The sequence below is a fragment of the Strix uralensis genome, chromosome 2 (genome assembly GCF_047716275.1).
Source record: "Strix uralensis isolate ZFMK-TIS-50842 chromosome 2, bStrUra1, whole genome shotgun sequence".
NCBI lineage: Eukaryota > Metazoa > Chordata > Aves > Strigiformes > Strigidae > Strix > Strix uralensis.
This window is the reverse complement of record NC_133973.1, coordinates 26,023,838-26,038,405: the sequence shown is the minus strand read 5'-3', so window position 1 is coordinate 26,038,405 and position 14,568 is coordinate 26,023,838. Positions and strand designations below refer to the sequence as shown.

The 14,568-nt window shown below is 40.3% G+C and overlaps 1 protein-coding gene across 5 annotated transcripts in view; it reads left to right on the top strand.

Annotated features, from left to right (window-relative positions):
- The window catches only part of NRIP1 (nuclear receptor interacting protein 1), a 79,015-nt gene that overhangs the window by 34,958 nt on the left and 29,489 nt on the right, over positions 1 to 14,568 (top strand). Inside the window, exon 1 of one of the 5 annotated variants that reach the window (XM_074858105.1) lies at positions 14,008 to 14,107. The exons of the other annotated variants lie outside the window; for them this stretch is intronic. The gene's annotated coding sequence lies outside the window, so the exon portion shown is untranslated. Of the gene's footprint in view, positions 1 to 14,007; positions 14,108 to 14,568 lie in introns of those variants that run through there. 5 annotated transcript variants of the gene reach the window in all.

Genomic DNA, 14,568 nt, shown 5'->3' with positions numbered 1-14,568 from the left:
ATAGTGAATGCGACAGATAGAGGAGAAGGCTGCTTCATGAGCATGGGAGATCCTTTGGGTAATGTTGGGATCCACGACGTGGAGCCATCTGTATAGGTACACTGTGTGTACAGTTGTTAGATCTATTGGTTATCTCGGGCTTTTGGGGGGATACTAGAATGTTAATTTTGCTCTTGTGAGCAAATAAATCGGGTCCTTTTATTTTTCCAGCGGTTGATTTGGTGATGCTTTGTTTGATGCTGCTTAATACTGTCATGCAAAACATTGCAAGGAGGAAAGGTTTAGGGTTTTGTGTTGGTTCTCTCCCTAATATGGCTGATCCATTAACCACTGAAAGTTGAAACTACCTGTAGAATGACATCTGATGTTTATGTATACAACTATTTTATAAAGGATGTAGAGTAGTAACCAAAACATTCCACCTTGTCTTTTTGAAATTAGTACTCAGTTTGCTTTTTCCCAATATTGCATGTTCTGCTTATCCATGATTTCTCAATAGTAGTTCATTTGTACAGCAGGAAAGATGATATAATGGAGTAATGTGTTTAGTGATTATGGATGTTATGTTCATTTCTAATAGCTCAAACCATTTCTGTGATGTTAATGAAAATTTGGAAAGCTGAAAATAATTTTAAGTTGCTCTTTGGTTTTGTTCAAGGAAAATCATTGTTCTCACAGTATTTAAATTTAGCAAATCTGCATGTTTATGTAGATTCACACCTCTTGCAGAATGCATTTTATGTCTGTGTTTGGCGCACAGGCATACTATTAGTCATACATAATTGAAAATAATTGAAAAGTGACAGAGGTCTTGTAAGTGTTTTGAAATTTTTGAGTGTATTTAAAAAAAATTGCGAAAGCTTCATGTTTCTGATTCTTTAAATCAATTGGCCTGGGGGTGGGGACAGTTGTATTACAAGCAAAAAATATTAAGAATTAGACAAACTTGAATGGACCATTTTACACTTTGAGAAACTGGAGTTATGTTTTGTGGTGTGTGCTAAATACAAACTTAATGTGTCTTCTGAAAGAACAGAACAATTATAGCGTGCTCCATATTTTCCTAAGCCAGTAGTTTGGCAAGATCTGCTGTAGTTTACAAAGTTGTTACGAGTATGGAGCTGTTGTGCATTCATTTTATTGAGGCAATGTGTTTGGTTTGAGGGTTTATGTTTTGAGGCTTTGTTGCTAAAAGGGTCTATCTAGTGTTTCTCAGAAAGGGAAGGGAATAGTTCAGGATAATTGGCTAAGAACTTTCTTTCCTTTCCCTTTTTTATTATTTTTTTTATTTAAAAACATTACTGGTTCTGATCTTGGTCCATACCTAAGCTTATGACACTGGCTTTGACTAGGAACAGGATAAATCTCACTTGCTCCTACTAAAGTTTTAATGTGAGATTTAATACCACGTAACATACTACCATAAGTTATATGGTAAGAAATAGTTAAGAGATCTAAAATTTACAAACGTATTAGAGATTCATAAACATTTGAATTTCTAAGGTTCAAAAAAAAAAAGGGAGCCTAATATGTTGCAAATCTAGATGTATGCTGTAAAGTGGGAATCCCTGGCTTGAGTATAAGGCAAAGCACCTGCAATCCTGAATTAAGAATGTTGTAAAGTGAAATAACAAAATAGTTAAGAGAACATGTGTGGTAGGTGCATTTCTGACATGCTTGCTAGATGGAGAAAAGGTTTGAGTCACTGTATGACCTAGGAATTAGGGTTGTTGAAGATAAAACGTATCATGTCTGGGAGAAGGAAATGCAGTTGGCAACAGAGTACTCAAATACGCTCCATAACCAGGAATCACTGCTGACTACTGTTGGCTTCAGCAATTTCGTTGGACACATGGCAACAGTACTTCTGTTTGATCCTGTCTGGAATTGTACAAGTGTAATTAATTCTTCTGTTGGGCTTATCTGGTTGTCAGCTTCCTACTCTGTTCTCAAAATGGCCTGGGGTACCAGGGTAAAGTATGCATGTCTAATGCAGACGCACACACATGGAAATAAAGTGCATTTACAAAAGATGGTTGACTGCCAGACACTTCCAGTTCTTCACTTTTCATAACTAGCTATATTTTCTGTAATCAGTATGCTGCTTCTTGCTTTGTAATGATATCTAAGATTTCCAAAAGACAGCAGAAGAGTATTTGAAGGTGCATCTTGGCAATGCAGTGTTTCAGTGATGATACAGAGACTGATGCATTTGGTTAAAAAAAACAAAACACAGCGTTTTTGTTTTTCCCCCCTAAGCTTGTGATTTTTTTTTTCCAATGAGGTGCTGGCAAAATATTAATAATAGTTAATATAGCACATTCAAAAGTGTAAAATAAATGCTTACTTCCCCCCCATCCCACATCTTTAATGATAAGAGGAAAATGATACAGAAGCCTAAGCAGGTTGGTTGGGGTGATGAAAGAGGAGGACTGAGGAGTAGGGAATCTTCTTTAACTTTATAAAACATAATATAAGCAAACTTGTGGATTTCTCTTTTATACCGCAAATTATTGTTGAATGTAGGTAGCTCCCCACCCCCCTTTTAAGTGCAAATGTAGAAAAGGTGCTGTCTGGCAGAGCTGAGGAAGGAGCTCAAGGAGCTGGTTCTATACTGGATGCCTTCAAAGGCTGACTGGGAGGTGTAGCTTAGACTTTGAGACTGCAGAAGTTGAAACCGATTTTTACATCGTGTTTATACCTTCCAGATACAGGTGGCTGCAGAGATTGAAAGCTAAATTAGAGCCTTCGGTAATAAAGGTAGCCAAGTAGAATTATTAAGAGACAACTGATTAAGGCAACTTTAAAGGATGTTTTTCACCATTTAAAGATGTTTCTAGACATCACTTGCTCTGAAATGCACTTTAAAAAAAATTCTCTGCTCTGCAGACAGTCAAAAAGCTGTGCTTGTGAATGTTAAAAATGACCTTGAGCAGAAGAACTCAAAGGTTGTTGGTGGCTTTGTACTGAATAAAATAAACTGGCACAGCAATGAGAAAAACCTGCATTAAGGTTCAGCGCCCTGATTCAGCAAAACATACTTAATCTCTAACATGGATACGGTCCTTATTCTTCTGCGAATGCCCGTGTAATTCCTGATCAGGACAGAAGTTAAATACTAGAATAAACCATATTCATGAGTGTATGTAATATGAAGTGTTCGTAATGTCCTTAGATGGGTATCTGAGATGGCTGAAGCAGGAAGTTAACCCCCCAGAATGAGTCTGTGCAAGTATTCAGCCTCACTTTTTTGAGATGCACCTTGTGGAGAGGTGTCCCCAGGTTTGGAAGTTACTGCTTTTGGCAAAAAATCTGCGGAAGATTGTTGCTGTGAGTATTTGAGAGTTGTTAGGAGACCTAAATTAAGAGTCTGATTTTACTAGCAAGATGCAGAAGATTCCTGGATATTAATTGAGATCTCAGTAGAATAGAGTTATTTCCTTTGTAACAGTATAAATGCTAATAATCTGTTAAGACTACACCCCCACCCCACCCCCTCCAGGGGTATGGAAAGAATCACTATATTTGATTGCTTTAATCTACTTTATTCAGTACTTCTTGCCCTTAACTGTTGCTCTTAAGCGCTAGTTATAATATTAATTTCTTATATGCTAGTACAACTAATATATTGCATACTAGTGTAAGAATGCTAGCTATATTAATTATACTTGAAACTAATATGCTGATAATAAAGCTTCTCTACCTTTTGCTTCTGTACATCTAGTTTCTGGGGCTTTAGTTAAGATGGGTAGAATTCATATGGACAATTAAGTAGATGCACCTAACACTTCATAATAGTATTCATCTTCATTTTTCAGCTATGTTTTTCTTTTTCTTTATAACCATTTTAGGTTTTATCTGTGCTAACATTTTATCTCTTATTTCAGTACTTAGCTTGTATCTGGTGATACATTTAATGAAAGCATACTTGGTTTTACTATATTAGTATTACTAATTTATTAGTATATTCGCGCTATAAAGAACAATTTCTCAAATTTTCCATTTAGTCAAGTTGCATAAAATAAGTAGCCTCCCTTACCTAATTTGCACTTAAAAAAAAAATTGTCATTGCTTTACACTATAGCTATCTCATAAACAGCATAACAGAAGATATAATAATGGGAATCATAATTTACAACTCTTGTCTCTCAAAAATTCGCACGTGCAGTGCTACACCAAGGGCGGCTTTGGGTGCTGCTGGGAAGTTAGGTCAGCAGCCTAGGATGATGTGGTCTCAGGGCAGTTTTTCAACTGTTCCTTGTTAATACTGGTACTGATGGGAGTATCTGCATTTGCTCCCAAGAGAATGTTTTTGTCAATAGCATCTTTGCTTTAGCAGGTATGGTTTCGTTTAATAATGGGGTCCAGGTGGGAAGAGAATACATTATATTAAATTCCACCATCTTTATCCATATTTCTTGCTGCACAGAGGTACAGTGCATACGAAATAACTGCCTTACGCTTGAAGAACATTAACATTGTATAGTCAGAATCAGCAGTTAGAAAATGTCAGAATTAAGGTTGCACGGACAACCTGTACTTGGATGGGTTGTAAAATGCTCGTCCTATTCATCACAGGGCTTGCATGTGTTTGTGCAAGCACGCCTGTGTAGGGAGCCAAGCGGATAGAGAACAACCTCCCTCTCTGCACTTGCCAGCCATGAGAAATTGTAGGTGCAAAGACCATTTTTATCAGATGGTTAGCAATGAATGAATGTCCGACTTCACAGATGTTGTCACGATGGCTGTGTTTTGGGTGCGTGGGCGTGCGGGTTGCTGCTGTAGCTTTTCAGTCCTGGGTATGTCCTGAGTAACTGCACTCGCTGGTTCTGTCTGATGTTCTTAGTACAGCCTGATTTGGAAAGTTTTCACTGGACTGTTGTGGCCCTGGAAGAAAGCAGTTAATTTGTATTTTTGGGTTTTGGCTTCTACTTTTGGCAGGGCCACACAATGTGTCCCATACTTGGCAGCAACTACTACCTGGCTTGAAAGCTTTCCTTGTGTCTTTAAATCACCCTGCTCAGCTGGAACATTGCAGCACGAGGTCTTTGTTTTTGTTTTGGGGGTTTTCACACCACTTGCTGTTTGGAAAACCCATAATATATTTTTGTCATCTTACATGTTGGAGAAACTTAAGAAACTGCAGATGTTGTATGGCCAGCTGTGCATACCATGAAAATACTTCTTAGTATTTTCTGCTAGGCTAACGTGAACTACTTACACTGGTCTCTCCTAACCCCTTTTACTGGTAACTCTGGGGTAAACGGGACAATTTTCTAGGAAACATGGTGTAGAACCTAGTACTGCAATAATTGTGTAATAGGGTAAGTGACCATACTTTTTTTTTTTTTTTAAAACAGAGTTGGCTGCCTGGATGACACCTTGTCATTCAAAGGCCACAAAAAGGACATGCTTGTGCAGAAAGCTCAATGAACCCACATGTGTAGATCTGCTCAGCCTCCCGCTCTGCTACGGCCGTGCAGCAGAGGCCTGCCGGGGCTGTAGGGCAGAGCGAGCTTTGAGGCACCACTCTGAGTAATCACAGGGGCCTGACATCCAGGTGGTGTGGGAATGCTGTGGCCCTCTGTCCAATTGTGACATTCTCGGAAAGCTTGGTAGGTCTGTGGAAAAGCATCTGTATGGTGTGAGTTCCTCCTCTGTCTGCCGACACAGAAGGCACCATCGCTGGTATTACTGAAAACTAACGCTTAAAATGGTGAAAGCCTTCGAACAAGGAGGGTATTTTGTGAGAAGAGCTGTGGTTCTTGAGAGTGAGGGAGTGAATCTGTTTTAGTGATAGGTGGAGGGTAGTGTCAGCAATGGTGACAACTGCCAAAGCCGTGTCCTCCTTCAGTAAACTTAAATCTGTTTTTGTTCCTGGCTAATAGACTATAGTACTTAAAAAATGACTGTACAAAACCAGACTAAACGAAGCCCTCGGAGCTCACCCAGAGAAGAATCACAACACCCTCTGCTGGTATGAGTGGCTCCTTCTTCCTCTTCTCAAGGACTTGCCTGGCTGATATCCTAGAAATAGTAAAAGACAGTTCTGAAGTGCGATGCTGGCTCCTCTTGATTAAGCTGAAGTTGTTTTAGCTCATTTGTATTTATTTTTTTTCCTGTAGAAATTTGGTAATTTAATCTGACCAATAACACCGGCACTAAAACAGATGAGGGGGAGGTGGTGATGATTTTTCTCTGCTTTCAGATGTGGGAATCCATGTTACTTTCTAACTAAGCATACAGAAGGCTACTCCTAGTTGGCGAACTCCTAGTGAAGTTGGAGGTTCTGCGTGCAAGTGTTTCTGAAGAAAGCATCTGTCCCTTTGATGTGCTGATAGTTGCATTTGAATACTGCTGCTAAATCCATTGGGTAAATTTGTGGTTTCATAGAGTAACCATGTGTTCCTAGGGCCTTTCCTAGAGGTGATCTCTGTGCGTTTGCTCAAGTTTTTAGAAAGCCTCTGTGTCACTTGTCAGATGATGAGCAGTCAAAAGCAGGCAGGCTGGGCGATTAATTTATTTATTTTTGTTTCCCCAGTGCAGACAGTCATGCCCTCAAACTCTTGGTAGGCCTGTCACATAGTAATCTCCTCTCCTCTGCTTCCTCCTTGGCTCAGGATGACTGAGGAGGAAATCACAGCTTGAGATGAGGCATGGACACTTCTTGATTTTTTTTTTTTTTTTTTTTTCCCCCTCATAAAACATACCTGGTGCCCGCCAAAAGCAGCCCCTCTGCACGTTCCCGACCCTCCTCCTCGTACCTGCCTTGCCTTAACACACAGCGTACCGTGGTGGGTGCTGCCAGTTGCACTCGGAAAAACAATCTTCACCCACAGTATTTGAGGGGGCTGGGACGGTGAGGCGCCGAGCACACACGCACCCCCCCACACACATCCCCCCCTCACTCGCTCCCGCCGGCAGCGCGCGGGGGCGGGGCGGGTCCCCGCGGTGCTGTGGCACGGCGCGTAACGCCCCTGGGGAGAGCGGCGGTTGAAGTTTGGGGGGGTGGGGGGGTGGCTGTTGGTGCGGGAGCCGGCTGAACGGTCGGCGTTAGGAGCAGTAAGGCTCTGCTTACATAAGGCCGTTACGAAAGCGTGCTGCGGGGGAGCCGCGCTCCTCCCCGCGGCCTGCGGGAGCGGCCCCGCGGCGCCGGAGGGGTTAAGAGGAGACAACATCCTGTCAAAGACCTTGTTTTTAATTTTGCCTCTCTGGCTGGCACAGATCCGGCTAAGAGCAGCCCAGATTAGTTCGGAAAACCTTTGAAGAGATTTAAGATGTCCTTCAGCCAGTTTGAAGGTTTTTGTCTTGCAAATCCAGTACAAGGGCGCCCGCAGGCATCGCGACCCTCGCTGTGCTGCTGGGGCGGCTCAAGGTCGCGCTAACCCGCCCCGTGACATTCAGCAGCGCACACACACACAGAAATTATGCGGTGAAACTGCTTCAGCATTCAGCCAACCAACAACTTCCTCAGTTCCTCACTAAAGGAAGAAGTGTGTATTTTTTTTTTCTTTTTCTCGTCTTTTTTTTTTTTTTTTTTCCTAGCTTCGTAGATTTTTGCTGCAGGAAATAATCCAGGATTTCTGGTGTGTGTGATGACAAGGTCATTTCTTAATTAGAACACATGTAAAGAACAAAGCTAAATGGCTTCAAAACAGCTTTGTAGTTGATGGAGAGGATTTAAATTATTTAAAGAGATAGTCACCCAAGTATGATGGAAACTGAATTCTAAACACATTAACTCTTTCAGTACTCTACGGTTTCCATATGCTACTCAAAAGGAAATGTCAAACTTGATGAGCATTATTGCAACTGCTGTTAAATGAACATTTTTACATCTATTTGTAGTTAGGGTTGTATTATGTTTTATCGGAGTTCTGAAAGCAGGTTTGTTTTTTTTTTTTTTTTCTTAAACAATGAAATTCCATGCTGGATAGAGATCCAGTGATAGCCATAGGAAATTGCTTCTTGGAGATCAGTGACTTAATTTCTACCACATTTCATATTTTGGTGAATGTATTGGCATAAATATACTTGTGTTTGTGTGAGTACATGTATGAATTACAGTGCAAGTAAACAGCTATTATTTCAGAACTGATGCTGGGAGAAATCTGGACTACTGTCCTTGGTACTCAACATGGTTGTAAGGCATAAGAATATAGAGAAGGTGGATTTGAGATTAGAGAGTGGGGAATGAAAGGAGAGAATTGACGGGATAAATGGCAACTTTGCATAGTTTGAAATTACTGTGAGCTGCCTGGAAAGGCTGACTATAGGAGGCATCTTGGAATTTGTATTTTGCTCCTCAGATTTTTGTTTCTTTTGATCAAAACACCTAAATGTAAAGGCATTGGTACAGCTGTCTTTAACCATGGCTTGGGGTGGTTGTATGTTAATTCTCCATCCTTTTAATCTTATCCTTCCCCCACTTTGTTTGTTTTCTAGACTTCTTGTTCTGTAAATGCCTGGGGGCCAGTAAGATGACCACCCTTCTGTGGTTGCCTCGTGAATGCACAGCCTGAGGTGCCTGTGGGCAGCCTTTTGGTACCAGCACACAGTAACTTTTCAGGTTGGCTGCTTAAGAAAATAGTGAGGGGAAAAAAAATATTTGGAAGTTGTTCACCAAGGGGAAAAAAGGGGAAAAAAAACCAAAACAAAACACATTGAATAGAAACTTTGCTGGCAAACTTAGGGCTATATGTATGCTCAGAGATGCCGCTGCATGATGCATCAGAGAACTGAAATGTGAATAAGTCCTCCCCCTGTAGTCAAAAGTCTTAACACATAACTCAGATTTACGTGTTTCAAGTGTAAATGACATAAAATTTGCTGAGAGTTTATCACTTCTTGTTGTTTTGGTTCTTGTTTTGTTTGTTTTTTTCTGGAGTAAATCTTGTTCAGCTGGAACATGAGGCACAGCAAATGTCAAATGTCGGGCTGAAATGGAATATGCTTACTAGAGAGAGGTGGTGCTGGCTCTGAGGACCTCCTTGTGAGAAAGGAGGAAACTGCGCTTGCCAGGATAAAGAGGAAAGATCGAGCACTACAACTTCTTTCCTCTTTGGGCTGCTTTTTTTGCTTTACCTGCTCTATCTGGCTTGGACAAGGCTTGTGAGAAGAAAACGATGGAGGAAAACAGGCTCCACGCAAGAAAGATGGATAGGATGAAACTGATCTGTTCTGTGAAATCTGTACATTCCTGCCCTTGCCTGGGGTGTGCTGTGCCCTTAATATTATGGGAGACCTAAGCTCACCTGCTAGTAATTTCTAATTTACTGTCCTAATTCATCGATTTGTTATCACTAATTGTACTTCATTTACTTCTGTGTAGTTTCCAGTACCTAAAGGGTTGAAAGGTTGCTGTAATTGGCACCCGCAGCTGCTCTTTCTTTTGACAGGGGATAATTTTGCAGCCTATGCTTTGTGTGACAGCTGCCTAATTGGGCATTCTCCCCTTGTAGCAAGCCTGCCTCCTCCAGCCTCCCTGCTGACAAATGGTGGTGGATTATAGATGAGGACACGCTGACCCGTTCGACCTTGCTGAGACAGCGGGGAGGGGCCTCCTGCTACTTGAGGGAAGCTTTGGGTCATTTAAAGGACAAGGTCATGAGCCAGGTGGGGAAATGACATGATATCACATGACAATAGCCCGATGACACGGTCAGTATGTCAAGGACAAACTCATCAGTATTGATTAATGCTGCTTTTTCCTGGTGTCTCTGGAAAGCCACTGATGTTTCAAAAATATTTTGCTAATTTATTCTAGGTGAAGTGCCAAACGTTATTTTTGGGCTTATTTTGGGGAGTATTTGTACAGTGTTTTCTTCTCCATACAGATCACAGGCAAAAGCAGTGTTGTTAAAACCCCGCCGACTGTAATTTATAGTGTTTGTCTCGATGTTTTTGTTAAAATGTACATCTGCATGTACTGTAAGGAAAATGCCAGGAAGGATGCATGACGGGGCAGAACTTAAGGAGGGGGGGGAAAAAATCCGTGCTTTTGAATTTCAGCATTTCACTTTTCACTCCTACTTGAAATGCACGTGTATGAACCTTTATGAAAACAGATGTCTCCACATATGTACAGCTGACCAGAACGTGGGAGAAGTGTTTGAATAAAAAGAACCAAAGAGAAAAGTTAAATATAAATTGAACAATTAAAGAAAAAATCTTATTTTAGCTCAAGGGCAATATAGTTAAGATAATGCTGTGCCTCTTTTAAGAACTAATACAGTATCCAGCTATGCCAGGCAATAAAAACCTGCTAAGTGGGTTTTTGAAAATGTTGTGAATACAAGTGACAATATTTTGAGAGCATCTTCATGTTGCATTTCTATGCTAATAAACTTCAAGGTAAATGAACAGCTTGTTTGACATTTGCTATGTTAGACAATAATAAAATGCTTTCTTCTGGAGTAATTAGACTTGATAGATTGATTATGTTAAGAGGTAAAGATAAATACAATCAAAAAGAAAAGTCTCTCGAAGGGAGTTAGTGCCTGTTTTTGAACTTTAACACTATCGTTCTGTTTTAGCTGATGCTTAATGGTGTGCCTTGCACACATGCCTGTGTGCACACGTGTGCACGTGCACACACGTAGAGACACGCGCGGCATGCACCGAGTTTCTGAAACAGCCTGTGAAGCTGGGAGAGGGGTGTTCACCTCAGAGCTCGGTTCCCATTTCTGTGGGATCTGATTTGTTGTTGGAAGCTGTTGTGTCTGAACCTCGTCAGTTCACTAGGATGTAATTTTACTCCCCTGAGGTAAAAAGCCGTCAGTGGTAAAGTGTGATAAATTAGTTCACTCAAGTAGATGCGCGCGCGCGCGTGTGTGTGTGTGTGTTTAATTCTGACCTTGCTGTGCATGTGTTTAGCTGCTCTCAGTGCCCGAGTCAAGCCTGGTGGAGGTTTAATCCTGTGCCCTTGTACACGTATACTTGATTAGTAGTTGTGGTTATCTCAGCAGAAGACATTCTGCCCTCCTCCTTGTATTGGTCGGGACCCGGGCATTGGGGAGTCAAGTCGAAGGAGAAAGAAAAGAGATTTTGCATTAGTATTCTATGAAAGCCTTACTGTCTGCAGAACAAATTGATTGCTACAGTGTACCTGTGCTTGGCACCACTGCTGTGAAAGAAAGGTATGGTTGTAATCTGTTTTATTGTATTACATATTGTGACACTCCAGGAATGTTTAACATTCAGCTCTTCTATGGCACATGCTAGAAGTCTAAGTAAAGAAAAATATGTGAATGAATGAAAAGAGTGCGAGGCTGTCGTATCGGCAGCTTTGTTTACTACAATGAACTAAGTAGCCCCTGCTAATGAGACAAATTTATTGTATGTGCCAATGGCAACGTAAGGAGATGGATAACTGAATTCTCTGTATTATATTCAGTTACTGACATCTCTGTCAGTAGTTGCTATGTACCTACACAGATAAAACGCTAATTAACATTTTAAGGGGGTTTTGCTTTAGCTTTTAGCAAGATGATAAATGTGAAATATACTTGAACATGGATGTGTTTGCCTCTTTAAATGAAAATGTGGGGTTTTTTTCCTAGTTTTTAATCTGCTGCACTGGTCCGACATGTGAGGGCGGGTATGTGAAGGGAGGTATGAAAATATGAAAATCTTAGATGTGCTGCTATGATAAACAGAACAAGAACAAAGCTGAGGAAAAGTCTTAGAGGATTTGAGCCTTCATGTCTCCCCTCCCTCCCTTCCCCCCCACCCCAATGTGTAACTATGCACCCATATTCTAATGAGAAAGCTAGTGCTCTTCATTTCCTTAACTCAGTTGCTGACTTTACACAGTTGATTCTCTGGTTTTATAGATACTCAGCTGATGTCAGTTGTGTGTTTGATGGGAAGTATGAAGCACTCCATTAATAAATTCAGGCTGTTTCAGAGAGAGCTGTGCTTAGTGATTCGTTCTTGGCACCACTGAAGTTGTGTTGGTGATTATTTGGATGTTTGCTTGTGGTCACTCCAAAACATCTGAAGTATCTGCTCTTGTCATGCAGACGTTCCTGACTAATTAAGTTTAGGACAGGTGGCAGACTCCTCCTGGGCATTTAAATCTGCATGTAAACCTAATCTAATAACTTGATGAGAAAATGAAAATCCATCTTTCCTGGTGTGTTATCACCATGCACAAGCCACAGAGGTATTTGCAAAATCCTCTCTCTACTCTTTGTCCTGGCAGGTTACGAGTAAATGAGTTGCTTTAAGGAAATGAGGGACTTGGAAAACGCTGTATGCTGAGGCAGGCATGCACTGTAATAGTTACTTCTGTCATATGGCCTTGCTGATTTAAGATTAACACTTTATAGATGTGCAGTATATTTATATGAGTGTATGCTTGAGCTTACATTTTACACCTTGCAAAGAGTGTGAATACACCCTTGTGCATGCAAGTCGTTGATCTTTGAGATCCTTTGACAGCTGAGAAAATTTCGAAGAACCCTGGATAGGGAGGCTATGTGACGTGATTGTTTGTACTCAGATAATGATGACTTTAATTACAACTAATGAGTGAAAACTTATTATTCAAAGCAAATATTTTGTGAGTTAGTCTTCCCCCGGGATTTTTTTTGAAATATAAAAACAAGTTGTAATGTTAACAAAAGTCGGGAAAAACAGTTGCACGTTTTACACGGCAGAATGCAAGATCAAGGGACTTGACCATATCCTAGATGATTTTGAAAGTTAATTGCAGCAATACTTCAGAAATGGTTAAATCTTATCTGAAATTATGTATTGACTTTTTGTAGATTTTAACCAGTTAGTGGTAGGCAGTTGAGTTCTGAAGAAGGTGTAAGATAAATACAGGGCAATACTGCATTTCAATGCAATTAACTTTTGTTCATAAATAATTCAACCTATGACTTTAAATAAATGATTAGAGGAAAAGAAAATGACATGTGATTAAATCAAAGTCCTTGAAAACATTTTAACAGTCAAGATTGCTGTGACTGCTTTGAGACTTCTTATAATTCCTCTTTTGAGTAGAGCCAGTTGTGGGGGTTTTGTTTTGTTTTGGTTTGGTTCAATTGTGTGGTGTTTGGTTTTTTTTTTTTTTTCCCCAATTGTTAGTGTATCAATAGAAATGTGATGTAGAGTCTTTAGGTTACAGTTAAAAGAGGACTGATGAGTGTGTGGTTTTGATATCTAAGTTTTCCTAATGCCATGGAATATATCAGCTTGGGTAGCGTGATTTTCTTGGTTTTCTTTTTTTTTTTTTTTTAAATGGAAAGTAGAAGAATGTTTGCAGAATTAAAACTCTTACTGCCATCTTTACTGAAGGAGCATGCCTGATAACACTAAACTCTTGATGAAAATTTTGGAATGCAACTGTGCCTGGAGTGGACTACTGTATTTGGGGGCGAGAGGGAACCAAACAAAGCCCCCAAAAACCAACCAAATAAAATTAATCTGATTTTAAAAAACATTGTTACATTGGAGGCATGTGGTTGATTCCAGCATTGGTTAACTGTGTAACACTGCCTTTCCTCTCAAAATACAAAGTTTTAAGTAAGAGTTGTGCTTGAGTGCATGATCAGTTTGGGCAGATTTTAGATGCAAATTCCAGTTTAGGTATGTTTTTGAAAGGTAGCTATGCCCTGCTTGAGATTGTGAAATGCCTGTTCCTCACCTCCACCCCCTTTCCTTCTGTTATCATGCTTTACCATAGTAAAGAAAAGAGGAAGTTGGGGTGTTGCATAACTTCTGTAAGTAAATAGATTTTTTTTTGTGTGTGTGTGTGTGCAGTTATTGCAGGCAGCCTTAACTCAACCAGTGCTGTAGCTACCAAATTCCTGCTAATGCTAAAGGCAGTTGTGTAATTAATGGCCTTGTGTACTGAACTGAAACTGCTGCAAAACCTCTGGAGGGAATTATTTTGTCTGTTGTGTCGTTAACTTTCCCTGAAAATTAAAAGTGTTGCTGTTACTCTGTTGGGGTGATGGGGGAGGATTTTACAAGGCCTGATGAAATAAGCTCTGGCATCTTTTTCCCGACCACCAGACAAAGCATCTGCAGCAGAAGAATTGGATTGAATGACTCATTAATAAAAACATGATCAGTCTTACTTGAGGGGGCAAGTGTGGTAAGATAAGAAAGTGGAAAGCTGCGCTTAAAAGTTTCTGTGTGTTTTTAAGATGTTCTTGTAAAATCATAGAAAGAACTGGGACCTGCTTTGGGTACTGGCACGATTGCCTGTTGAAATCGTGGAAAATGATCTAGAGTACGCAACATTATGTCTAATCTGTTCTCCTGATGCCATTTGAAAAACCTGGGGCTTGTTAAAAGTTTCAAACACCTTTTTTTTTTCCTTTGTTTGGATGTTTGCTTCTGCTACATCAACCGTAGGTGGCACTGACTATTAGCAGTTCAAAGGTTTGAGATACTTCCCTTCCTCCCAGACTTACCTGTTCTGTAAAGCCAATAGCAGTCACTTGATCTATTTTCTCTCGCTCTGTTACAGAGTATGTGTGGCAGGTATCTGCAAGTTCTACAAATGAGGAGGTATAGGAACTAAGTTATTTAGTGAGCTTGGTCAATTTGGAA